Here is a 27,188-nt window from a genome sequence, read left to right as displayed (position 1 = left end):
TTCAGATAGGCAGTGATATTCCAAAATCCTCTATATTCAGATTTGAAAATTATTGGTTTGAATTTGATGGGTTCTATGAGACTGTTATTCAATCTTGGAACAGAAATCAACAATTGACAAACTCTGCCAAGGATACTGCTGCCATTATTTACAGGACTCCTTTCCAAAATCATGATCACAAGGCTGCCATTATTTGGAAATCATACAAAGACAGACTGGGAAAAGCTATCAACCCCCCTATGCTATTCAACCTTGAGGAAATTATTCAGCCTAAAGATCTATCTCAGCTTGAGGCCCCTTTTTCCATGGATGAAATTGACCAAGTTATTAAAGACATCCACTCTGACAGAGCACCAGGACCTAATGGTTTTAATGGCTTATTTCTGAAGAAACGTTGGAATATCATCAAACAAGATATTTACACTATGATCTAGGATTTTTTTGAAGGAAACATTGATATTCAGAGTATTAATACTGCTTTTATTACTCTCATCCCAAAGATTACAAACCCCATTGACATGAATGATTTCAGACCCATTTCCTTGGTCAGCCTTCCTCTCAAAATCATCACAAAGCTTATGGCCAATAGAGCTCAGAAAATCATTACCTCTGTCATTCATCAGAATCAATATGGTTTCATAAAAGGAAGAAATATCCAGGAGTGCTTGGGATTTGCATTTGAATACATTCATCTATGTCATCAATCTAGGAAACCTATCATCATACTCAAACTTGATTTTGAGAAAGCTTTTGACAAGATTGAATACAATGCAATTATTGCCATGTTGAAAGCTAAGGGATTTGGTCCAAGATGGATAAATTGGGTAACCAATATACTCAATACTGCATCAACATCTGTCCTGTTAAATGGTGTTGTTGGGAAAAAATTATATGTAAAAGAGGAGTCAGACAAGGAGATCCTCACTCTCCACTTCTATATATCATTGCTGCTGATCTACTTCAGTCTATTATCAATGCTGCTTGGGCAAATGGTGAAATCACTCTCCCCACAAATCAGGCATATGATCTCGACTACCATATTATTCAATATGCAGATGATACTCTATTGATCATGCCTGCTGATGAAGAGCAACTCAGCCATCTCAAATACCTGCTTAATCTATTCAGTATGTCCACTGGGCTATTTGTTAATTACAGCAAATCATCCATGATCCCAATAAATATGGATCAACAATCAATCAACAACCTTGCAAACTCTTTTGGCTGTAGAGTTGAAAGCCTTCCATTCACCTATCTTGGGCTACCTATGGGCACCACCAAACCCTCTGTTCATGACCTCATCCCAGTTATATCTAGGATTGATAAGAGATTATCAGGGGTTGCCAGGTTCATGAACCATTCTGGGAGACTCACTTATGTCAACTCTGTTGTTGCTTGAATGCCTATAGTTGCCATGTGTTCTCCTAAAGTCCATGTTACCATTCTAGACCATGTGGATAAATCAAGCAGAAATTTCCTTTGGTATGGAAATGAAATCAATAAAGGTGGTAAATGCCTGGCCAGCTGGGAGATGATATGCAAACCCAAACAGCAAGGAGGACTTGGGGTTTTGAATCTTAGAGAACAAAATAAAGCTCTTCTCATAAAGCACTTGTTCAAGTTCTATAACAAAGTGGATGTCCCATGGGTAAAATTAATTTGGGAAGCTCACTACCATAACAATGATGTCCCTCATTACAACAGAAGCAAAGGATCCTTTTGGTGGAAAGATTGCATGAAAATGTATGACCTTTTCAAGGAAATGACTACTTGTGACATCAAATCTAGTTGCACTAATCTGCTATGGGATGACATATGGAATGGTGATATTAGGAAAACTAAATACCCTGAGCTTCACTCTTTTACCCAAAAGGAAAGCATATCAATCAAAGAAGCCAAGGAACTGGATAACCTTTACAGCCTATTCCAACTTCCACTTTCCATTCAAGCCCACCAACAATTCCACTTACTATCAGGAGAACTAAACAATATCAGAAACTCAGATGATAAGGACACATGGACCTTCAACTGGGGTAACAATAAGAACATTACCAAGAAGATCTATGGATACCTTATGAATGGTGAAGATGCAGCTGCCACATTTAAATGGATATGGAAATCATGTTGTCTTGCAAGACACAAATTTTTCTGTTGGCTTATGCTAAATGACAGAATAAATACATGTGATCTTTTGACCAGAAAAAACATGCACCTGGATTCCACTGTATGTGTTCTATGCAACAATGAAGACTACGAAGACAGGACTCATCTTCTTCACTTGTCCATTTAGTCAAGGTTTCTGGTGGAACATTGGATTTGAATGGAATTCGGATATGGAGATCAACAATATGATTATTGATGCTAAACATAGATATAAAATTGACCACTTCATGGAAATCATGATTCTTGGTTGCTGGAGCATATGGAACCAAAGGAATGGGATGATTTTTGAAGGGATACCTTGCTCAATAAATGATTGCAAGATTGACTTTGTCAGATATTTCAAAATGACCATGCTGAGGGCTAAACCCACTCTAAAAGAGGGCATGTCTTCATGGATAGACAATATTTAATTTTTCAATAATTTCCTTACTTTCCTCCCCCTAGATTGTACCTACTTGGTTGTCCCCCCAACAACCACTTGATTATGTAATTTGGATACTTTCTTTATAAATGAAAATGACTCACAGTAGGGGACTTACCCTACTGTTCTTTGGTCAAAAAAATTGTTTGGGATTTCAAAAACAATGATGACGATTTCATACAATGTTAAAAAACGAAAACGAAACAAGGAGAAAGAAAAATGCAAAGTGAAAAACCCGGTGAGAAGCATACTAAAAATAGCTAAAGTGGGCCCGCCAAATACAGTGTGTGTGTGTGTGTGTGTGTGTGTGTGTGTGTGTTGCGGGAGGGGTGTGTGTTTGATCGATAACCATCGGGAGGGGAGCTCCTAATCGGCGCTGAGAGCGCCGGTTTATCTTACTGGCACTTGAAGGTAGACGTTACTGGGTCGGCCCAACTACCATTCGATCGATCGCACTGCACAGAAAGTAAGGTAGAACCGAAAGCTCGCTCGTTTCCACCGAGAGTTCCTATGTATCGCGTTTTGCGTCAAATTGCTACGCTTTCGCACAAATGCACGTCCTTGGTGGGCTTTGTGGGCCATGTGCGGGCATTTCCTTTGAACACGGCATGAAAAATCAACGAAAAACAGCTCCCAGGTGGGAATCGAATGCACGACCAGCGCCAGAGACAACAGTGGAGCTAACCAGTATGACAAGTTAGCTGTAGTGGAAGATTTGCAACATAGTAGTTAAAAGAAGCGGATGTTGCCCTATCACAATGCGCGGTAATTGCCGCCTCTAGCGGGTGGCAGAGCTCCTGGATGACCAAGGGCGTTGGGACATGGATCTCCTTCGACAACACTTCGCTCCAATGGATGTCCAAGCCATCATGCAGATCAAGGCATCACCACGCCGGCTAGTCGATGATGTACTAGCCTGGGCACCGGACCCCAAGGGAATCTTCAGCTTTCGTACAGCTTCCCGCCTTGCACATGATGAAAAGTACCGCACATCTTTGTGCGCCGCGAGCAGGGCACCGGACGGCACACGTGCTGTATGGGAAGCATTGTGGGGGTGCCCTGCCCCCTCAAAGGTATGAGTTTTTGCCTGGCGGGTCGCTACTAACTCCCTTGCTACTGCAGCAAATTTGAAACGTCGAAATATTTTGGTTATTGATACTTGTGTTATTTGTGGACTGGAACATGAGGACACTTTCCACGCGCTGTGCAGATGCCCTCTAGCGCAACGCCTATGGCGAGCCATAGGGAAAATATGGAGCATGCCGAAGCTGGAGGATATCCAAGATACTGGATCGGAGTGGTTACTCCATCTCTTGCTCCAATGCCAGTCGGAAGAACGAATACAAGTGCTGATGACACTCTGGCGTTCCTAGCACGTTCATAATGAACTCACCCACGACATGCCAGCTCCACCTATTGAAGCCTCCACACGGTTCCTGAGCAGCTACATTGACACCCTTCTGTGTATCAGACAACACCCTTCTGCGGATATGGACAGAGGAAAGATGGTCGTCTCCTACAAGGGTAAGCAACCGGCTGGCCATGTTGGCAGTAAGCCGCCTGTCACACCTGCTTGCTGGAGCAAACCACCAAGAGGATGGACTAAACTGAACGTGGACGGGTCGTTTGTGGACGAACTAAGCACCGGAGGGGCTGGAATGATTCTCCGTAGTGACACAGGCCAAGTCATCTACTCCTCCTACCGCTACCTCCAGTCTTGCTCTTCGGCGCTAGAGGCAGAACTTGCTACATGCCTGGAAGGAATCAACATTGCGAGAGCCTGGAGTACGGCTCCTATGATAGTAGAAACTGACTGCTTGGTAGCTGCCCAGATGATACTTCAGAGCGAAACCAACAGGTCACCATGTGCGGCCCTTGTAGGGGAGATTAAGACAGTGCTAGTGGAGGTAGGAGAACATGCGATCTCACATGTGGTCAGGAGCAGGAACAAAGTCGCCCATGCTCTAGCTCGCATGGGTCAGGTTGAGCAACGGACAACAGTCTGGCTACGTAGCTCACCGGGAGAAATTGATATCATTTGTAATGCGGACTGTAATGATCCCACTTAATCAATGAAAGTTTTTCATTCATAAAAAAAGCAGATGTCAACGGCAAAGTTGAAAGAAAAAATTCACAAAAACGTGTGTGGGGGGCTTCGAACACAAGACCTCAAGTGAGTGAACCACGTGGCTATACACTGTGTTCATAGATATGGTTTGCTTAAAATGCCAACTCAGTTAATATAAACTACAGACGCCGAAAAAACTAACTTTTTTTTTGAAATTTTGAACGTGGTTTTCTTTTTAATAAAAGTAAATTTATTTGAAAAATGAACATTTTCAAAATTTGATAACAAACTTTTAAGAACATGAACATTTTTTGCGAAACCTAAAAGTTTTCTAAAACGTGAACAATTTTTAAACAAATTGAATATTTTTTGACATTGTGATTTTTTTTAAAAAGGAACATTTTCTACAATTCCTAAACAATTTCTGAAACAAGGACATTTTTCTGAAATTGTGAACAATTTTTGCATTCCTATACATTTCCTGAAACATGAACATCTTATGAATGAAATTTTGAATAGATTTTTAGAAAGAGAACATTTTTTGAAATTCCTGAACATTTTCAAAAAATATGAGCACAACAAAATTTAAAAATGAGAACATTTTTCTGAAATTACCGGGCATTTTGTTAAACATGAATATTTTTTGAAATTGTGAATAAAATTTGAAAACAAGAACATTTTTTGAAAATTCAAAAAAGACTTTCTGAAACACTAATATTTTTTGAAATTCTGAATAAAATTTGAAAACGACAACATTTTTTTAAAATACTGAACATTTTTCAAAACACAAACATTTTTTGAAATTGTGAACAAAATTTGAAAACAAATGCACTTTATGAAATTTCTAAACAGACTTTTTGAAACACAAACATTTTTAAAAATTCTAAACAAAATTTGAAAACAAGAACATTTTTTAAAATTAATGAACATTTTTTGAAATTGTGAACAAAAATTAAAAAGAAGAACATTTTGTGAAGTTTCTAAAAAGACTTTTTGAAACACGGACATTTTGTGAAATTCTGAACAAAATTCAAAATATGAACAGTTTTTGAAATTTCTGAATTTTTTGAAAAAACTATGAGCAAATTTTGAAAACAGGAACATGTTATAAAATTCTTAATAAATGTTTGAAATTTCCAAGAAAAAGAAACATGAAAAGAAAAAAAGAAAGGGGAAAGAAAAGAAAACAGAAAAAGAAAAAGAAAAATTAGAAGGAAATGAAAGGAACAGAAAAAGATAAGAAACAAAAAGGGAAAAGGGCAAAATAGAGAAACCGGTCTAGGAACTTTCTAGAAAGTTACCAAAACGAGAGAGAAAAAACTGGCTGGAAACCACCTAGAAGATTACCAAAACCGGAACCGCCCAATTGTTTCAACGGGCCGGTCCATCCTAATGCTTCTCGATGTGCCCCTATGCGTCTTCTCAACTACTTGGCACAGGAATTTCCGCCTCCACCTGGTCTAGTTTGCCTAAAAAAACCTGGTCTAGTTGACTCCCCTGATTCTTCTAAAAAAAGGTTAACTCCCCTGAAAAACACGCTGATCTGATTGACTGGTTGCTTGGTTAACCAGGTAAGTCAACCTTTGACTTCCGAAAAAACAAAAATTTAAAAAGAAAAGATGAATTTTTTTCATGAATTCAAAATGTTTCAAGGGTATTAAAAAAAGTTCATAAACTTCAAAAAAGTTTATCAAAATCCAAAAAAAGTTCATCAATTTTTAAAAAAGTTCATCGAATATGAAAAAAAGTTTGTTGATTTTGAAAAAAGTTCATCGGATTTGAAAAAGGGTTCATCGAATTTGAAAAAAAGTTCATCGGATTTTAAAAATGGTTCATCAAATTTGAAAAAAAGTACATCAATTTTTAAAAAAGTTCATCAAAGTAAAAAATAGTTCACGGATTTTTAAAAAAGTTCATCGATCTTGAAGGAGAAAGTCCGTGAATTTGAAAAAAGTCCATCATTTTTTAAATCACAAATTTGAAAAAGTTAAAAAAAGAACAAGAAAAGGAAAAGGAAAGGAAAGAAAATGAAAAACTCGATTAAGAACCGGAAACTGTTGAGCAAACCAGAAAACCAGGGCATTATGCGATCTGGATAGAATTAAAAGAAGAAAAGAAGTAGTAGTCACAAATCGTTGAGTTGGTCGGACTGGTTATTGTTGTATTCTTGGAAACGAGAGATCTTGGGTTCAAGTACTAATGTTAAAAAAAAGATCTTCGGTTTGAAGTCGTCACACGCACTATCTTTTTGCTCTTTAACGGGAAAAAGAATCTAAATGAGCCGGCCCAACATAGAGGGGTTGTGTGCGTCCGAATGCGAAAACACTACGAACGTAAGCACCGTTTAGGATTCGGGAGCTCCTAATTGGCGCCTTCAGCGCAGGTTAAGAGATCACGCGCCCACAGGAACGTAGCGTGCCGCGACCCAATTAAGCATCACTTCCCTCCCTCGCTCCCGCTTCTTTTCCGTTGCTTGCTCGATGAACTCGCATTTTGTTTTTTAGCAGTGATGTGTTGTTGGTTCGACAAAAAGACCGGTCATCGGTTTTTTGTGATTTTGAATATTTTTGTGAAATAAAAAAATGTTCGCGTATTGTATTAAAATGTTCGTTGGTTTAAAAAAAATTCATGGAACTGAAAAACAAAATTTGACAGATCATAAAATCATAAATTATGAAAAAGTTTATTGAATTCCAAAAGAAGTTTACCAGTTCAGAAAAAATCATTAATTTTCGAAAAGGTTTTTCATACAAAAAAAGTTCATGAATTTTTTAAAATTCATCAATTTTGACAAAAAGTTTATGAGTTTGAAAAAAATCATCTATTTATAAAAAAATTCATCAAATATGAAAAATGTTCATCGAATTTGAATAAAATTGATCAGTTTAAAAAATCATATAATTTCAAAAAGTTCATCAATTTAGAAAATAAAGTTCACTAACTAAAAAACATGCGTTAAAGAAAACAAAAAAAGAGTAAACATAAAAGATAAGAAAAAAAGAACAAAGTGAACTGAAGAACGGAATAAAAGAAAAAAAAGAACTATATTTGCGCTAGTGTGGCGATGGCTTGGTGGTTAGTGCGGAGCCGACGCAAGGAAGAGGTCGCGGGTTCGAACCCCTGTGCCCACACCAGGGTTCTGCTAGAAAACTGGAAAACGTTTAAAAATGGGTTGGACCAGCTTGGAGCACTTCTGGCGCCCAATTGCTAAATGCACAGTAACAGGCACCTGGCGTGCGAAATAGGATATGCCATAACCATCGACGACCAATCCCTATTTGCCACCTGAAAGATGTAAATAGTGGATCATATATGGCGTGTAGGGCGCCCCCTAGCGCCGTAGCGCACACCCCCAGCTCCCCTACGCGCCTTCTGGGTCGGCCCATCTAGGGCGTCAAGTCCCCCATTTTTTATTTTTTATTTTATGTTTCTTTTTTTTCAATTTTTAATTTCTTCTTCATCATCATTTTTCTTATATCATTTTTTGAACATTTTTTAAAAATGTATAACATTTTTTTTGTTTGCTGAATTCAAAAATGTTCATGAAATTCATAATTTGTTCATCATATTCAAAAATATTAACCATAATTTTTAACATGTTCATCAAATTTTGGAAAAGTTCATCCGATTTTTTTAAAAAGGGTTCTTGAAATGAGAATTTGTTCGTCAAGTTGAAAAAATGAAAAATGTTCATCTCATTCAAAAAAATTCATCATACGCAATTTTTTGTTCAACCTAATTGTTTTTAAAATTTACCGAATTCAAAAAATGTTCATCCATTTTTCGGAAATTTTATATGATTTTTCCAGAAAATGTTCTTGATGAGAATTTTTTCATAAAGTTCCAAAAATGTTCAGAAAATTCAAAATTTGTTCATCTGATAAAAAATGTTCATCAATATCCCAATTCATGAACATAATTCAAATTCATGAACATTATTTGAATTCAGGGACTTCTTTTGACCTACGGACATTTTCTTAAATTCATTTTTATTGGGAAGTTTTCGAAATCCCAAATTATTTTCCTGATTTTTATTATGCAAAAAGTTCACCTTGTATCACGAAAGGGTTCATTGTATATTAAGAAAATGTTCACTATATATTCAAAAAAGAGTTCCGTGCTATAAAAATGTACATCTATACTACGAGATTGTTCAATGGTTTTTAGATAAAGGTTCAATATTTTTTTCTGAAAATGTTCATTGTATATTAAGAAATTGTGCAATGTAATTACAAAAACTATCAATGTGTATTTTGTAAACGTGGAGCTTATACAAAGAATTGTTCAGTGTATTTTACAAAAAGTTTAATGCGTATTTCAAAAATGTTCAGCGTATATTTAAAAAAAATCATTGTATTTTGACCATATAATAAAAGATGTAAAATGTTCACCATATATGAAAAAATGTTTATAGCACAAAACTTTAGAAAAAATAAAAGGTTTTTTAGGTATATAAATGTAAATGTGAACATAAACCATCTCGCTATAGTGAATCAGACTGGGCCGGCCTTTTGTGCTAGGGTGGCAAATAGGGAGAACGTATCCTGTGCACCCAGCGGACTCATGCACCAGGTGCTCGGGTGGAACCTGAGCCCTTGGATTAAAAAGAGAGGGATAGGATGCGGTGTAAGTGGAGCTACTGGTACATTTTGCAAAACTGACCTTGGAGTCTAGCTAAATCGAGCGAATCGACCTCACAAACCTAGTTCGTCTATTCCCTTTTCCTCTGTCCGTACCCTTGCTCGAGGTCGCCGGCTGAGCTACTGGAAAAATTGGGTGAATCCCTCTCTGGCTTCTGGCGTTGAAGCATGAGCGCCCAAGATCCAAATCATGATGTTCGGCGGTGGCTCGCTGTCATTTGCGTCTCTGTACCGACGTGGAGCTGTAGCTCTGTGGATATGAGGAGGGAGGGATTCCCCCAATTCCGTCACAGTATTTGAAGGTTTTAAAGCAATCCTGTATCAATCGAGCTTCCTCTTGCTCAAGTACAAAGGGGTGATCTGGTTTGTTTGACACCCACCGGCCACCGCCATTGCCTCCACAGCAGTGCCTCGATTTTTTCTTTGGCAGTGGAGGATCGTAGTGAGTTCATCATTGACTCAATGTACCGCCAGCACCGTCGGCACTACATCAGCATATGAACTAACTAATCTGCATCAGCTCAAGGATCTAGGCATCTTTGCTCCTTCCTTTGTCTACATGTTGAGGCCATTTTTGTTTCTACAATTTCAACCATACTTTTCCCACAATCCGTTTAAATCATTGGCTGTGAGATAAGGATGAGAAATGTTGTTCCAGTTGACTAAAAGGCATGTTTTTATTGATTAGGAATTAGCATACTGTTCCCAAGTTTAGTCATGAGCTACAAGTATATGAACACATAACACTAGCTCTAGCTACTAGCTGCCAGTTTGTTTCTTGTGTTGTGCGATTGACTGATGGTTAGCCTGCTTGAAATGACTTATCATTGTTGCCAATGAATTACTAAATATAAACATTCTCGATTTTTTGTACTAAATACAAATCTTTGACTCATCATTTAATTGTCTGTTCTGTAGTTACAAAAACATTTTTAGCTGACTACAGCGCCAGGTCGCTATGTAGACGAGATCACTGTGAGCCGCTGGTGGACCACATGATCTGGATCCAGGGCAGTGGTGCATCAACGCTGGAAGCCCTGGTAGCCAGAGAGAGATCAGGGAGAGAACCAAATTTCTGACCCTAGCTCAAGCCTGCGACGATGGTGCAGGATATGGCAGGGGGACGAACTGGGCTCGGGAAGGTCCATTCACTTGATTTAGATGCACTGCAAGGACTGTTTCGCAAATGTACCAGCAGCTCCATGTGCTAACCGAATCCTGTCCCTCACTTTTGCATCGAACGAGCCATACATCGCTGGTGCAAAATTCGCTCGTTTCACCAGATACATTCTCGGCAAATAGGAGCTCTCACCATCGACCTATGCTCGGAATAGTGGAGCTCTTATACAGCAACCTACGCGCTGGGGGCGTCCCTATATCTCGCGTTCACCATGATGGTAGGAACCTTCGCTAAAGGGTGCACGAGTTGTTCCAGCCTAGGCGCACACGAGCAAGTGGCTCGTTTTTGTTTTCCTTTTTTATATATTTTTTTGTTTTTATTTCTTCTTTTTACTTTTATTTATACTTCCAAAATAAACAAATATATTACACAAAACACTACATAAAACATTTGAAAAATGTTGAGCAAGCATTTGAAAAATGTTAAAAGTATATAGAGAAAATGTTAATCATGTATATGAAAAATTTACAAAAAAATAACGTGTACGATATTTTTTGACCAATCAAGCATTTGAAAAAATGTTGAACAAGTGTTTGAAAAATGTTAATTAAGCACTCGGTAAGTATTAAATGTGTGTAGAAAAAATGTTGACCATCTATTAAGAAATGTTAATCAAGCATTTTAAAAAATGTTGAACAAGTATTTTACAAAGGTTTATAAACTATTTAAAATATGTTAACATTGCATCTCCAAAATGTCAATCAAGCATTTGAAAAATATTAAATGCGCAGAGAAAAAGTGTTGATCGTGTATTAGAAATGTATTGGAAAAAATTTCATCAAGCATTTGAATTTTTAAAAAGGTGTGTATAGGAAAAATGTTGATCTATATTCAAAGAATGCTAATCTTGCATTTGAAATATGTACAGAAAAAATGTTGACCATGTATTAAAAAATGTTAAATTTGCATTGTAAAAATTTTAAACATGTATTAGAAAAATATGGAATGAAAGCCAAAAGAAACAAAGAAAACCAAAAAATGGAAACCGAATAAGCAAAGAAAAAAGGAAATAAGAAATCAAAGAAAAAAAGAAAAAAAAAGAAAAAAATGGAGAACAAAAAAGAAAAGAAATAAACAAAAATAAAAAACCCAAAAAACCGGTTCGACTCAAATAGACCGCGCCCTCGTATGTATCACATACTGTAGGAGGGTGAGGTGGCTAGTAGCGGTGGCTTTCTTCATGGCGACCAGGGATTGATCCCTCGTGTTCCACTTTCTCTTCTCTTTTTATTTAGCCCTGCGCAAAAATGGCCCGGTAGAAAGCGAGCGCTCACTGGGAAAGAAGGCACCACGCGCCCCCTCAGCCAACCCGCGACCTCGGGCCGGCCCAGGTGCGGAAAGGGGCTCCCTTGTTTTTTCTTTGTTTTCCTTCTTTAAAAAAGTTCAAGATTTGAGAAGATGTTTGTAATTTCAGAAAATGTTAACTAATGCAAAAAACAAATTTCATGAATTTAGAAAAATATTTATAATTTGTGAAAAATTATTCATGTTTTTTGAATATTGACGGATTTTTTAATGAAAGATTGGATAAACAAAATTTCAATTTCGATGAACATTCTCGAGTTTTGATGAACAATTTTGTATTTTAATAAAGAAAATTTGAATTTTGGATAAACATTTTTTTATATGCTGAAGAAATTTTGTATTCAATGAACACATTTGTAAAATTAATGAGCAAAATTTTTATTCTATGAACATTGTTTTGAACTTCATGATTTTTTTTGAATTTGATTTTTTTCAAATTCGAATGAAATTTCTGAATCTAATGATTTTTTTTAAATCATTAACATTTTTAGAACTTTATGATTCTTTACTTCAATCAAAATTGAATCTCCAAAACATGAACGGTTTGGAAAAATGCTCGAGCTTCGAAAAACGTTCACCAATTGGATTTTTTTGTGAACTTGGAAAGGTGAAAACGAAAAACTAGAAAACGGAAAATGAAAGAAAGTAAATAATAAATAGAATGAAAAGAGAAAGGAAAAAAGAAAAAGGAAAAAAGAGATAAGAACGAAAGAAAAACTAGGAAAAGGAAAAAATGGGAACGACTAGCTGGGCGGGGGTTGGGGGGGGGGGGTTGCCTGTGCGGTCGTTATGTTAGGTACTTGTATGTAAAAGTAGGATTTTTATTCCAACATGGCTGACACATACGTATTAAATATCCTATCAAAGAAAATAACAATGTATATCTATTTAAGCAATTGAGTAATTGTCCTTGTCTCAAGATTAAACTCGTCGCTTATTTGAGTAACACTTGGTTTTGAACCGAGATGCTTTCAACAGAGGGATCTTATCTAGCAACATAAAGATACAAATTTTCAGTAATTTCTCTATGGTAGTAAAGTGGTAAAATCAAGCTAGAAATAGACCCAAGAGGATCGCACTTTTTATGACATTCATCAATACCACAAAGATCTTCATTGGTAGCTGGAGAAAATTATAAGAAAAGGAGAATCAGGCAAGGTGATTACATGAATAGGTACATACATATGCATTGGATGTAAATCGAATCCCAAGAATTAAGAATATCAAACGAGAGCATCAAAAAGAATGATAGAACTAAGTACCTCTCCCAATGCAGCCTCACGCACCTTCCGTGACAAACTGATGTGAAATCTTTGGATATACAGAACCACCTAGATGATAAGATTTACCTCTTTAGGTAATTACCAATAGCGCAGAATCATGTTCACATTTTCCAAAGATTGGTGCTAGGGAATTCAGAAATACCATGAATCATGGGCGGTCGCCGGCCGTGTGACGTGGCAAAGGTGGACACTGTGTCGTTGGCCACATCCCACATCCACGCACGAAATGGCCAGGGCGAATGCAGTCTCTCTGTTTGATGTAACCTTGCCCGCCGCACGCGCAAGATCCCACCAGGGCAGATGAGATGTCGACGGCCGATGGCATGGTTGAATCGTGCGGCCTCGACTCGTCTCCAACGCTATGGCTAATGTGAACCACCGGTGTCTTCATCATCATCGTTGGTGGTGGGGCAAGGGGCAGGGGTAGAGGATTAGTTGGCAGGAATCAGGCGGTGGAGGACGTCGCGCCCGATCCATCGATGCGTGTCCAAGGGGAATGGAAGACCGAAGTTGTAGCGGCGGTGAGTAACCCTCGAGGCGAGCATTGCACCTAGGCTCACATCCCGTCTTTGCGGTAGTACTTGTTTGATGGGCTTCGTGCGAGAGCCATATTGATGGGCTAAGGTCAAGTTAACCACGTTGCACGGATTTTTCCATGGGAGTAGCCATCCTCAGGACAGCTAGCCCATTTAGCGATTGATTGTCCTAAAAAAATATTTAGCGATTGATTACTGGGAGATGCGGCGATGGCGGTCAAAAATGATGTGTAAACAAGATCTGATGGCTAAAATTGTTGAGGCGCTCAAAGAGCTCACTTTAGGCTCAGTTTTACCATCCTTAATTAGCACAATTAATATTCATAGCATTTATACTAACGCAATTGCAATAATGCTTTTCATTCAATAGATGTATCCCAATAGCATTTTTCTTTATCATTTCTTCATTATTAGCTATTGGTTTACAACTTGCAGCAAGTGTGAAAAGATTAGCAAGTGGATCAAGATTCATATGTCTTTATTTTTTTTACTGAGACAACATGATTATTGAAAGCAAATAAGGTGTGTGTGTACCTCTAGTTGTTTGATAAATCTCCCCGGCAACGGCGCCAAAATTCTTTTTGCTACTTGTGAGTTGCATTGAGATTTACCCAAAGAGGAAGGGTGAAGCAATATAGTAGTGGTAGTATTTTTCTCAGTAGAGAACCAAGATTATCGAACCAATAGGAGACTCATGCAAACAACCTTTAGTAGTACCTACACACACAAGAACAAATACTTGCACCCAACACGGGCAAGAGGGTTTTCAACCCCCTTGTACTCTTTAATTGTAAGGATTAGATCTCATAGTAGTAGATAGATAAATTGCAAAGTAAAATAATTGAAAGAAAGTTACAATAAGGTATTTTTGGTTTTTGTAATCTTTATCTTTACCTACTAATAAAGCACACATTGCTTCCGTCGGGTTCATCGTGGTGTTTTTACAAAAATATACCTGTGTTATTTAGTATTCAACCCGCAGTCTGTGTTATAAGTCAATTCGAACTGGTAAAGGCGAAATAAAAAAAACTCAGGCACCCGCACGACCCTGCGTCACTGCCTCCCAATCCCATCTCCTTCCGCCACGACCCGCTCCGCCTGACCATGCGCCGCCGTACCACATCCGCCGCCGACCCGTGAAGCGAGAGGGGGAGCACGATGTTGGAACGCGCCGCCGCACCACATCCACGGCGGCCAATCCGTGATTGCCAAAGAGCGAGAGGGGGAGCACGACGTTGGATCTCGGCGCCCCCAGCCCTCCTTCCCGCACAACCCTGATGATCTCCTCGACCCCCTCGGGGACGAAGCTGCTTCTTTCGTGGCATCTGCGCACATCGAAGTAGGTTTCTCCCCACGTATCTCCTTCACTTCCCGCTGGCCTTAGGCCCAAACCACCGAAGGCTGTTGTGCGGCGAGCACGAGTCGGCTGGACGATGGCTACCACAACGATGCACGAGGAGGCTAGCCCAAGGGTGCCGGACGATGGCAACCACATATATGCAAGAGGAGGCAAGCCTGAGGCGGCCGAACGACAGCGATATGTCATCCTCGACCATGGATGGTTCCTTCCGATGGTGGGCGGCGCCAGATCAAGTCATTCTCCTCCTCGAGCTCCCCATCGTCGTGCTACCATGGGGGTCTTCGCCAACATCTTCTCACGCTGGTGAGCGTGGCGTGTCCTGCCGGTGGTTCCTCCTGCCGTCATGACGTAAACAAGCAGAGCATGTGCGCACAACGGAAGATGCTCTCGCTCCCGTGGAACGCACTCCTCCCCTGCGGCCACAGACAAGGTAGACACCCTCCTGGTGCATGATGTTTTTACTTCCCTGATGTTTGTTGCGTGATGCTCCTGCCTCCCTACTTTTTGATGTGTGTTGTTGCTGCTACTACTTTACTACTGTTGCTAATTTGACCCTTGGAACTCAAAAGGAACATATGAATTTTGCGACTAAAGCATATGTGATCAGTTGTCCTGTTACAAAACATAGTTTTCTCTAATAGCAGGCAAAGAATCATAATGTGCACTCAGTTCACACCAGCATACATTCATTTTATTTGGGGAAACATATACGAAAATTGAAAATACAAAAAGAGACATATTTGTGAGTTTTCAATAGAGACACAACATGCAGAAACTTCAAAGCCGCCTCAAAGTATATGCATGTACTACAGGTGGGTTGTGTTTAGAACATATAAAACAAGTTGATATAATGGGTAAATCATGCTCAAAACATTTAAAACGAAGTGGGCATCAACAACCTTCACATGATTCGTCATATGCTTTAAGTCTGAATTAATGGAAATTGATTGTTTCATAAAGCCATATTGATAGCCAATTTCAACATTGGATCACCTTAACTGTGCTTTCATTTTAGAAGCATCAGATTTTACTGGAGTGGACTGAACCTCTGATTTGCCTTCTTGCAGATACATATGGAAATTTAAATATTTCCTCATGCCCAGTGTAGAGTATGCAAAATTCATAGTGGAAATAAAACACTAACGACCCTGACATGAGTTTCGTCAGTGGAAAGCGCAAAGAGTGATGCACACAGTCCAAACGCTGGAATTTGAAGGAATTAACCTACTATTGGTACACTATACAAAGCATAAATGCTAATCCTTCATTTTCTTTACTGAAAATTCATTAGTCTTCATTAATATTTGTTATCCATATTTGTTGTTTCTCCAGTTAAACAAATTCAAATTATGACCTTATGCTTAGTGATGTGGCTTGAACTATGTCGGTATTTCTCCAAAGATAAAGGGATGATGCAACACTATGGTAGGTATTTCCCTCAGTGATGAGACCAAGGTTATCGAACCAGTAGGAGAACCACGCAACACCACGTAAACAGTTCCTGCACACAAAGAACAAATACTTGCAACCCGACGTAAGAGAGGGGTTGTCAATCCCTCACGGGTAAAAAGATAGGTAAAATTGTAGCAGATTGGATAAATAGATCTCACGGGAACGCGAGATAAAATAAATAAATAAAAATTGCAGCAAGGTATTTTGGGTTTTTTTGGATTAATAGATCTGAAAATAAAACCAAATAAAAATAGACCGCGAAGGCAAATATAATAAAGAAGAGACCTGGGGGCTGTAGGTTTCACTAGTGGCTTCTCTCGAGAAAAATAGCACACGGTGGTAAACAAATTACTATTGGGCAATTGATAAAACTTCAAATAATCATGATGATATCCAGGCAATGATCATTATATAGGCATCACGTCCAATATTAGTAGATCATCTCCTGCCTGCATCTACTACTATTACTCCACACATCGACCGCTATCCAGCATGCATCTAGTGTATTAAGTTCACGGAGAAACAGAGTAATGCAATAAGAATGATGACATGATGTAGACAAGATCTATTGATGTAGAAATAGACCCCATCTTGTTGTCCTTAATAGCAACGATACATACATGTCGTTTCCTCTTCTGTCATTGGGATCAAGCACCATGAGATCGAACCCATCACAAAGCACCTCTTCCCATGGCAAGAAAAATCAATCTAGTTGGCCTAACTAAACCAAAGATTCGAAGAAGAAATATTAGGCTATAAGTAATCATGCATATAAGAGATCGAAAGACTCAAATAACTTTTATGGATAAAAACATAGATCTGATCATAAACTCAAAGTTCACCGGATCCCAACAAACACACCGCAAAAAGAGTTACATCAAATAGATTTCCAAGAGACCATTGTATTGAGAATGAAGAGAGAGAGAGAAAGAGAGAGAGAGAGAGAGCCATCTAGCTACTAACTACGGACCCGAAGGTCTACAAAAGACTACTCTTGCATCATCGGAGAGGCACCAATGAGGATGATGAACCCCTCCGTGGTGGTGTTTAGATTGGACATGTGGTTTCTGGAACTTGCGGCAGCTGGAATTGATTTTCGTCGACTACCCTAGGGTTCCTGGAACATTGGGGGTATTTATAGAGCAAAGAGGCAGCGCGGGAGGCCACCGAGGTGGGCACAACCCATCTGGGCCCACAAGCGCGCCTTGGTGGGTTGTGCCCCCCTCGGGGCACCCCCAGGTGCTTCTCCGGCCCATTGGGTGTCTTTTGGTCCATAAAAATTCCACAAAAAGTTTCGCTGCATTTGGACTCCTTTGATATTGATTTTCTGCAATGTAAAAAACAAGCAAAAAATAGCAACTGGCACTTGGCACTATGTCAATAGGTTAGTCCCAAAAAATGATATAAAATGATTTTAAAACATCAAAGAATGATAATATAATAGCATGGAACAATAAAAAATTATAGATCCGTTGGAGACGTATCAGCATCCCCAAGCTTAATTCTTGCTCGTCCTCAAGTAGGTAAATGATAAAAATAGAATTTTTGATGTGGGTTGCTGCCTAACATGTTCATCACATGCTCTTTCTTTTATAGCATGGACAATTGGACTTTTATATGGTTCAAAGTAATAGTCTAGTTTTGACATGAGGACTCTAATACTCAAGCATATCAACAAGCAACCATGTCTTTCAAAATATCAACGCTAAAGCAAGTTATCCCTAGCCCATTATGCTCAATCATTGATCCATTCATGAAACACACTCGCATATTAGCTACACCCAATGCTCAAGTACGATCAAAGTGCCCCTTAGTTGGTGCTTTATAAGAGAAGATTGAGACTCAAGTGAAAATAGAAATTGCATAAAGTAAATAGAAAGGCCCTTTGCGGAGGGAAGTAGGGATTTGTAAAGGTGCCAGAGCTCAAAGCAAAAAAGATAGAGATAAAACATTTTGGGTGGCATGCTTTTCCTATCAACGAAAATGATCGAGTAGTTCCCAATACTTTCCATGCTAGATATATCATAGGCGGTTCCCAAACAGAAAATAAAGTTTATTCCTTTTCCACCATACTTTCACTTTCCATGGCTAACCGTATCCACGGGTGCCTTCCATACCAACACTCTCCAAGGATTTATTATTTGACAATATAAAGTAAATTCATTTTTCATCTGGGACTGGGCATCCCTGATACCTTTGTCGTACTCTCGTGCAATGACAAGTGAATAAACACTCATCTTGAGAATAACACATCTAGCATGGAAATATATTAGCCACCCCCTACCGTTTCATGAGCGATACGAGCACACAAAAGAGAAGTTTATTTTGAAAATTAGAGATGACACATACAAATTTGCTTAGAACGGCAAAAGAATACCGCATATAGGTAGGTATAGTGGACTCATGTGGCAAAACTGGTTTAAAGGATTTTGGATGCACAAGTAGTGATCATACTTAGTGCAAAATGAAGGCTAGCAAAAGATTGAGAAGCAACCAACCAAGAAACAAAAAATCTCATAAGCGAGCATTAAGCATAACTAATACCGAATAATGCACCACAAGTAGGATGTAATTTCATTGCATAACTATTGACTTTCGTGCTTGCATAGGGAATCCCAAACCTTAACACCAATATTCTTACTAAAGCATAATTACTCACCAACATGACTCACATATTATATCAACATATCTCAAAACTATTACAAGGAATCAAGTTTATTTTGTCCAATGATCTTCACGAAAGTTTTTATTATATCCTCCTTGGATATCTATCACTTTGGGACTAGTTTCATATGTTGCTTTTAATAAGATCAAACAAATATGAGTGAAGAACATGAGCATAAAAAATTTATTCTCTCAAAATAATTTAAGTGAAGCAAGAGAGAATTTCTTAAAAAAATTACTAACTCTCAAATAAATCTAAGTGAAGCATGAGAGCATTTCTTAAAAAATACTAAAGCACACCATGCTCAAAAAGATATAAGTGAAGCACTAGAGCAATTCCATAGCTCATAAAGATTTAAGTGAAGCATAGAGAGAAATTCTAACAAGTCATGGCATAATTTTGGCTCTCTCAAATAGGTGTGTCCAGCAAGGATTCGTGACTAAAAACACAAAGCAAAACAAGGAAAGACTCATACCATACAAGACGCTCCAAGAAAAACTCATAATATGTGATGAATAAAAATATAGTTCAAGTAAAATACCGATGGTCGTTAGAAGAAAGAGGGGATGCCACTCGGGGGCATCCCCAAGCTTAGTTGATTGATACTTCTTGAATATTATCTTGGGGTGCCTCGATCATCCCAAAGCTTAGCCTTTTTCTACTCCTTATTCCTTCATCCATCATAAAGTCACCCAAAACTTGAAAACTTCAATCACACAAAACTCAACAAAACCTTTGTGAGATCCATTAGTATAAGATAGCAAATCACTACTATAAGTACGGTTGCAAAATCCATTCATATTTTTTGTATTATATCTACTGTATTCCAACTTTTCTATGGCAAAAGCTCTTCAAATAAAACCATAGAATCATCAAAACAAGCACACAACGCAAAGAAAACAGAATCTGTCAAAAACAGAACAGTCTGTAGCAATCTGGATATTTCGAATACTTCCGTGACTCCAAAAATTCTTAACAATTAGGAAAACATGAGAAATTTGTATATTAATCTTCTGCAAAAACAATCAGTATTTTATTGCGCTTTTGTTAAAAATTAAAATTAAAATTCTGGGTGCAAAAGTTTATGTTTTTCAGGAAGATCAAATCAACTATCACCCAACATGATCCGAAAGGCTTTACTTGGCACAAACACTAATTAAAACACAAAAAACACAATCATAACAGTAGGATAATTGTGCAAACACTCAAGAAAAGAAAGAAAAAGGCAGAAATAAATTTTATTAATTGGGTTGCCTCCCAACAAGCGCTATCGTTTTACGCCCCTAGCTAGGCATAATGCTAAGGATCTAAGTATTGTCATCTTTGTTTCTAGATCCATATGATGCACTCATGATTGATTCATAAGGTGGCTTAATTCTAGTTCTAGCGAAGTGTTCTATACCCTTCCATAGTGGAAATTGAAATTTAATGTTGCCTTCTTTCATATCAATCACGACACCAATAGTACGTAAAAACGGTATACCAAGAATAATTGGGCAAGACAGATTGCAATCAATATCAAGAACAATAAAAATCTATGGGCACATAATTCCTATTTGCAAGAATAAGAACATCATTAATTCTTCCCATAGGTTTTTTAATAGTAGAATCTGCCAAGTGCAAATTTAGAGAACACTGTTCAATATCGGTAAGACCAAGCATATCACATAAAGATTTCGGAATTGTAGAAACACTAGCACCCAAGTCACATAAAGCAAAAAACTCATAATTTTTAATCTTGACTTTGATAGTAGGTTCCCATTCATCATGCAATTTTCTAGGATTGAAATCTCTATTTCCAACTTTTCTTCCAAAGCTTTCATCATAACATCAACAATATGTTTAGTAAAAGCTTTATTTTGTTCATAAGCATGGGGTGAATTTATCATGGATTGCAACAAAGAAATATAATCAATCAAAGAGCAACTATCATAATTAAAGTCTTTGTAATACAAAAGAGTGTGCACATCACTAGTTAAAGTTTTGACCTCTTCAAACCCACTTTTATCAATTTTCTTAACAAGATTTGCACCCTCCGAATTATCGGGACGCCTTCTAGCTAAAGTTGACTCTTCTTCATTACCTTTATTATCAATCTTAATTTTACTAAACAAGGAATCAATAGAGGAAACACCAATCATTTTAAGATCTTCATCACTTTTATGAAAGCAATCACTAGAAAACGCTTTTTCTAAAAATTCTCTTCTAGCTCTAAGCATTGTGGTTCTTTTCTTACTTTCATCTATAGAAACATAAAGAGCCTTAATTGATTCCTCAACCTTAGGCACACAAAATTTCATCTTGAGATTTTCTACATCATGAGAAATTCTATCAATACTTCTAGACATATCATCAATCTTATTCAGCTTTTCTTCTATTGTAGCATTGAAAACTTTTTGAGTATTGATAAATTCTTTAATATTATTCTCAAGATCAAAGGTGTTCCTATTATTATTATAAGAAGGATTACCATAGGAATTACCATAATTATTAGAGGAATTACTAGGAAAAGGCCTAGGATTAAAATTACCTCTATAAGCATTGTTATTAAAATGGTTTCGAGAGATAAAATTCACATCTATGGCATCACTATTCTGCTCAATCAAAGTAGACAAAGGCACATCATTAAAATCAACAGGAGCACTTTTATTAGCAACCAATTTCATAAGAGCATCAACCTTTTCACTCAAAGAAGAAATTTAACCGAATTAACTTATTTTACTCGTAGGAGCTATTTCGGTATGCCATTGTGAATAATTTTCCATAATATTATCAAGAAATTTGGCGGCTTCACCCAAAGTAATTTCCATAAAAGTGCCCCCTACGGCGGAATCCAAAAGATTACGAGAAACAAAATTCAACCCCGCATAAAAAATTTGTATGATCATCCAAAGATCTAACCCATGAGTTGGGCAATTCCTTAGCATTAATTTCATCCTTTCCAAAGATTGTGCAACATGCTTATGTTCAAGTTGCTTGAAATTCATGATCTGGGTTCTAAGGGAAATATTTTTCGCGGGCGGAAAATATTTAGTATAAAAGCATCTTTGCACTTATCCCAAGAATCAATACTATTGCTAGGCAAACAAGAAAGCCAAATTTTTGCACGATCTTGCAAAGAAAACAGGAATAATTTCAACTTCACAACACAATTGTGCACATATTTTTCTTTTGCATATAGCATAATTCCACGAATGTGTTAAGATGGGATGCGACATCCTCATTAGGAGTACCGGAAAATTGATCTTTCATAACAAGATTCAGCAAAGCGGTATTAATATCACAAAACTCCGCACTAGGGGCAGGATGAGCAATTGGAGTGCTAATAAAATCATTGTTGTTTGTATTGAAGAAATCACACAACTTGGTGTTCTCTTGAGTCGTTGTGACTACGCAACAAGATTGCACTCAAAAACATATCTGACGAGAAAACGGTGAACGAAAAAGAGGGCGAATAAAATAGAAATTTTTGTGAAGTGGGGGAGAGGAAAACGAGAGGCAAATGGCAAATAATGTAAATTGCAAGGAGATGAGATTTGTGCTTAGGAACCTGGTAGATGTTGATGACGTCTCCCCGGCAATAATGCCAGAAATTCCTTTTGATGCGGCTTGAACTACGTCAGTATTTCCCCAAAGAGGAAGGGATGATGCAACACAGCTACGGTAGGTATTTCCCTCAGTGATGAAACCAAGGTTATTGGACCAATAGGAGAACCATGCAACACCACGTAAACAACTCCTACACACAAAGAACAAATACTTGCAACCCGACATAAGAGAGGGGTTGTCAATCCCTCACGTGTAAAAAGAAAGGTAAAATTGTAGTAGATTGGATAAATAGATCTCGCGGGAACGTGAGATAAAATAAATAAATAAAAATTGCAGCAAGGTATTTTTGGGGTTTTGGATTAATAGATCTGAAAATAAAACCAAATTAAAATAGATCACGAAGGCAAATATAATAAATAAGAGACCCGAGGGCTGTAGGTTTCACTAGTGGCTTCTCTCGAGAAAAATAGAATACGGTGGGTAAACAAATTACTGTTGGGCAATTGATAGAACTTCAAATAATCATGATGATATCCAGGCAATGATCATTATATAGGCATCACGTCCAAGATTAGTAGACCGACTCCTGCCTGCATCTACTATTATTACTCCACACATCGACCGCTATCCAGCATGCATCTAGTTTATTAAGTTCATGGAGAAACAGAGTAATGCAATAAGAACGATGACATGATATAGACAAGATCTATTTATGTAGAAATAGACCCCATCTTGTTATCCTTAATAGCAACGATACATACATGTCGTTTCCCCTTCTGTCACTGGGATCAAGCACCGTAAGATCGAACCCATCACAAAGCACCTCTTCCCATGGCAAGAAAAATCTATCTAGTTGGCCTAACTATATCAAAGATTCGAAGAAGAAATACGAGGCTATAAGTAATCATGCATATAAGAGATCAAAAAACTCAAATAACTTTCATGGATAAAAACATAGATCTGGTCATAAACTCAAAGTTCATCAGATCCCAACAAACACACCGCAAAAAGAGTTACATCAAATAGATATCCAAGAGACCATTGTATTGAGAATGAAGAGAGAGAGAGAGAGAGAGAGAGAGAGAGAGAGAGAGAGGAAACCATCTAGCTACCAACTACGGACCCGAAGGTCTACAAAAGACTACACACGCATCATTAGAGAGGCACCAATGAGGATGAGAACCCCTTTGTGATGGTGTTTAGATTGGATCTGTGGTTTCTGGAACTTGTGGCAGCTGGAATTGATTTTCTTCGACCCCCCTAGGGTTTCTGGAATATTGGGGTATTTATAGAGCAAAGAGGTGGTGCGGGAGGCCACCGAGGTGGGAACAACCCACTTGGGCGCGCCTGGGCCCCCAGGCGCGCCCTGGTGGATTGTGACCCCCTTGGGGCACCCCCAGGTTCTTCTCCGGCCCATTGGGTGTCTTCTGGTCCATAAAAACTCCACAAAAAGTTTCGCTGCATTTGGACTCCGTTTGATATTGATTTTCTGTGATGTAAAAAACAAGCAAAAAACAATAACTAGCACTTGGCACTATGCCAATAGATTAGTCCCAAAAAATGATAGAAAATGATTATAAAATGATTGTAGAACATCCAAGAATGATAATATAACATAATGGAAGAATAAAAAATTATAGATATATTGGAGACATATCACGTAGCCATCCATTCTTTATTATTTGTCTGCTATGTTAGGATGTTAATTCAATTGAACATTATTTTGATGCACTTCAGTTTAGTTTGCCTTTCATTTGCCAAGGCTGCATCAATTTGATTGTCACCGTAGAGCATGTTTTAACTGACTACAATTTTTTTCCCATGTTACTTTATGATAAATGTTTTCCCCTTTAGATTGAAAATCCCCTATCCATTCCCACCGATTGATGCTTTCTCTTTTTTCTGTACAGTCAAGATGGTCATAAATCAGGCTCTTTTTTGTGGCAACTCTGAGTTGGTGGACTGCTTCATATTTTAAGCATTTTTCCTCCCCTGCTTCTCATGAGTACTGAGAGTATGTGTCTATCAACTTATCGGTAAACCTACTTTTCTTAGTTGCAAGAATAGCATGCTAGTATTTTTAGAACTATCTTATTGGTTGTCCTGGTCCATTGAAAAGTATGTTTTGTTTTCCATGAGGTGATATTTGCCATAATCTGGAAATAGACCAGCTTGGAGAAGGACAAGAAAGGCGCGGAGGAGGACCGGCGGTAGAGTGGATTGAACATTATTTTCGATGGTTATTTATTAGTAATGGTCACTTTAGTGATTGCAGTAAAGATACAGATAGACTGGCATTTCTTCTTAAATATCCTCTTGAAGTTCTATACTAAATGAAGGAAATATGCCCTAGAGGCAATAATAAAGTTGTTATTTTATATTTCCTTATTCATAATAAATGTTTATTATTCATGCTAGAATTGTATTGACCGGAAACCTTAATACACGTGTGAATACATAAACAAACACCTTGTTCCTAGTGAGCCTCTACTTGACTAGCTCGTTGATCAAAGGTGGTTAAGGCTTCCTAACCATGGACATGAGTTGTCATTTGATAATGGGATCACATCATTAGGAGAATGATGTGATGTATAAGACCCATCCGTTATCTTAGCATTATGATCATTCAATTTTATTGATATTGCTTTCTTCATGTCAAATACATATTCCTTCGACTATGAGATTATGCAACTCCCGGATATCGGAGGAATGCCTTGTGTGCTATCAAACATCACAACGTAGTTGGGTGATATAAAGATGCTCTATAGGTATCTCCGAAGGTGTTTGTTGTGTTGACATAGATCGAGATTAGGATTTGTCACTCCGAGTATCGGAGAAGTATCTCTGGGCCCTCTCTGTAATACACATCATAAGCTTGCAAGCAAATGACTAAGTAGTTAGTCAAGAGGTGATGTATTACAGGACGAGTAAAGAGACTTGCCGGTAATGAGATTGAACTAGGTATGTAGATACCGACGATCGAATCTCGGGCAAGCAACATACCGATGGACAAAGGGAATTACGTATGTTGTCATAACAGTTCGACCAATAAAGATCTTCGTAGAATATGTAGGAGCCAATATGAGCATCCAGGTTCCGCTATTGGTTATTGACCTAAGAGGTGTCTCGGTCATGTCTACATAGTTCTTGAACCCATAGGGTCCGCACTCTTAACATTCGTTGACGATATAATATTATATGAGTTATGTGATTTGGTGACCGAATTTTGTTCGGAGTCTCAGATGAGATCACGGACATGATGAGGAGTCTCGAAATGGTTGAGAGGTAAAGATTGATATATAGGACGATGGTATTCGGACACCAGAAGCGTCCCGGAAGGTATAAGGTATTTATCAGAGTACCGGAGGGGTTACCGGACAACCCCGGGGGAATATATGGGCCATATGGGCCATGAGTGGGGAGCACACCATCCCACAAGGGGTGGAGCCCCCCCCTATGGAATGAGGATGATTGGGAGAAGGAAAAGAAGGGGTTCGCCCCCCTTCCTTTTCTCTTCCCCCTTTCATTTTCTCTCTGGTGTTTTATGGAAGGGGGGCGCCACTTGGGGAAACCCCAAGTAGGATTCAGATCCTACTTGGGGCGCACCCTGGCTGCCTCCCTTCTCCCTCCCACCTATATATATATATGTGGGGGGGGCTAGCACACCCCAGACAATTGCCTATCCGTGTGCGGCGCCCCCCTCCACAGTTTACACCCTCGGTCATATTTTCATAGTGCTTAGGCAAAGCCCTGCGAGGATCACTTCACCATCACTGTCACCACACCGTCGTGCTGACGGAACTCATCTACTACCTCGACGTCTTGTTGTATCAAGAAGGCGAGGGACATCACCGATTTGAACGTGTGCAGAACTCATATACTACCTCGACGCCTTGCTGTATCAAGAAAGTTCGACTACATCAACCGCGTTGTGAAACTCTTCCGCTTACGGTCTATGAGGGTACGTAGACACACTCTCCCTCTCGTTGCTATGCATCTCCATGGATAGATCATTCCGTGTGCGTAGAAGTTTTTTTGTTTTCCATGCAACGTTTCCCTACAGTGGCATCATGAGCCAGGTCTATGCGTAGATGATATGCATGAGTAGAACACAAAGAGTTGTGGGCGGTGATAGTCATACTGCTTACTGCCAACGTCTTATTTTTATTCGGCGGTATTGTGGGTTGAAGCGGCTCGGACCAACCTTACATGTCCACGCACATAAGACCGGTTCCACCGACAGACATGCAACTAGTTTTGTATAAAGGTGGCTGGTGGGTGTCTGTTTCTCCTACTTTAGCTGAATCGAATTTGACTATGGCCGGTCCTTGAAGAAGGTTAAAATAGCAAACTTGACGAAACACCGTTGTGGTTTGATGCATAGGTAATAACAGTTCTTGCTAGAAGCCCGTAGCAGCCACGTAAAACTTGCAACAATGAAGTAGAGGACATCTAACTTGTTTTTGCAGGGCATGTTGTGATATGATATGGTCAAGACATGATGTGATATACGTTAATGTATGAGATGATCATGTTTTGTAAAAGTTATTGGCAATCGGCAGGAGC

This window comes from Triticum dicoccoides, chromosome 2A (assembly GCF_002162155.2).
Source record: "Triticum dicoccoides isolate Atlit2015 ecotype Zavitan chromosome 2A, WEW_v2.0, whole genome shotgun sequence".
Taxonomy (NCBI): Eukaryota; Viridiplantae; Streptophyta; class Magnoliopsida; order Poales; family Poaceae; genus Triticum; species Triticum dicoccoides.
This window is presented reverse-complemented; position numbering follows the sequence as displayed.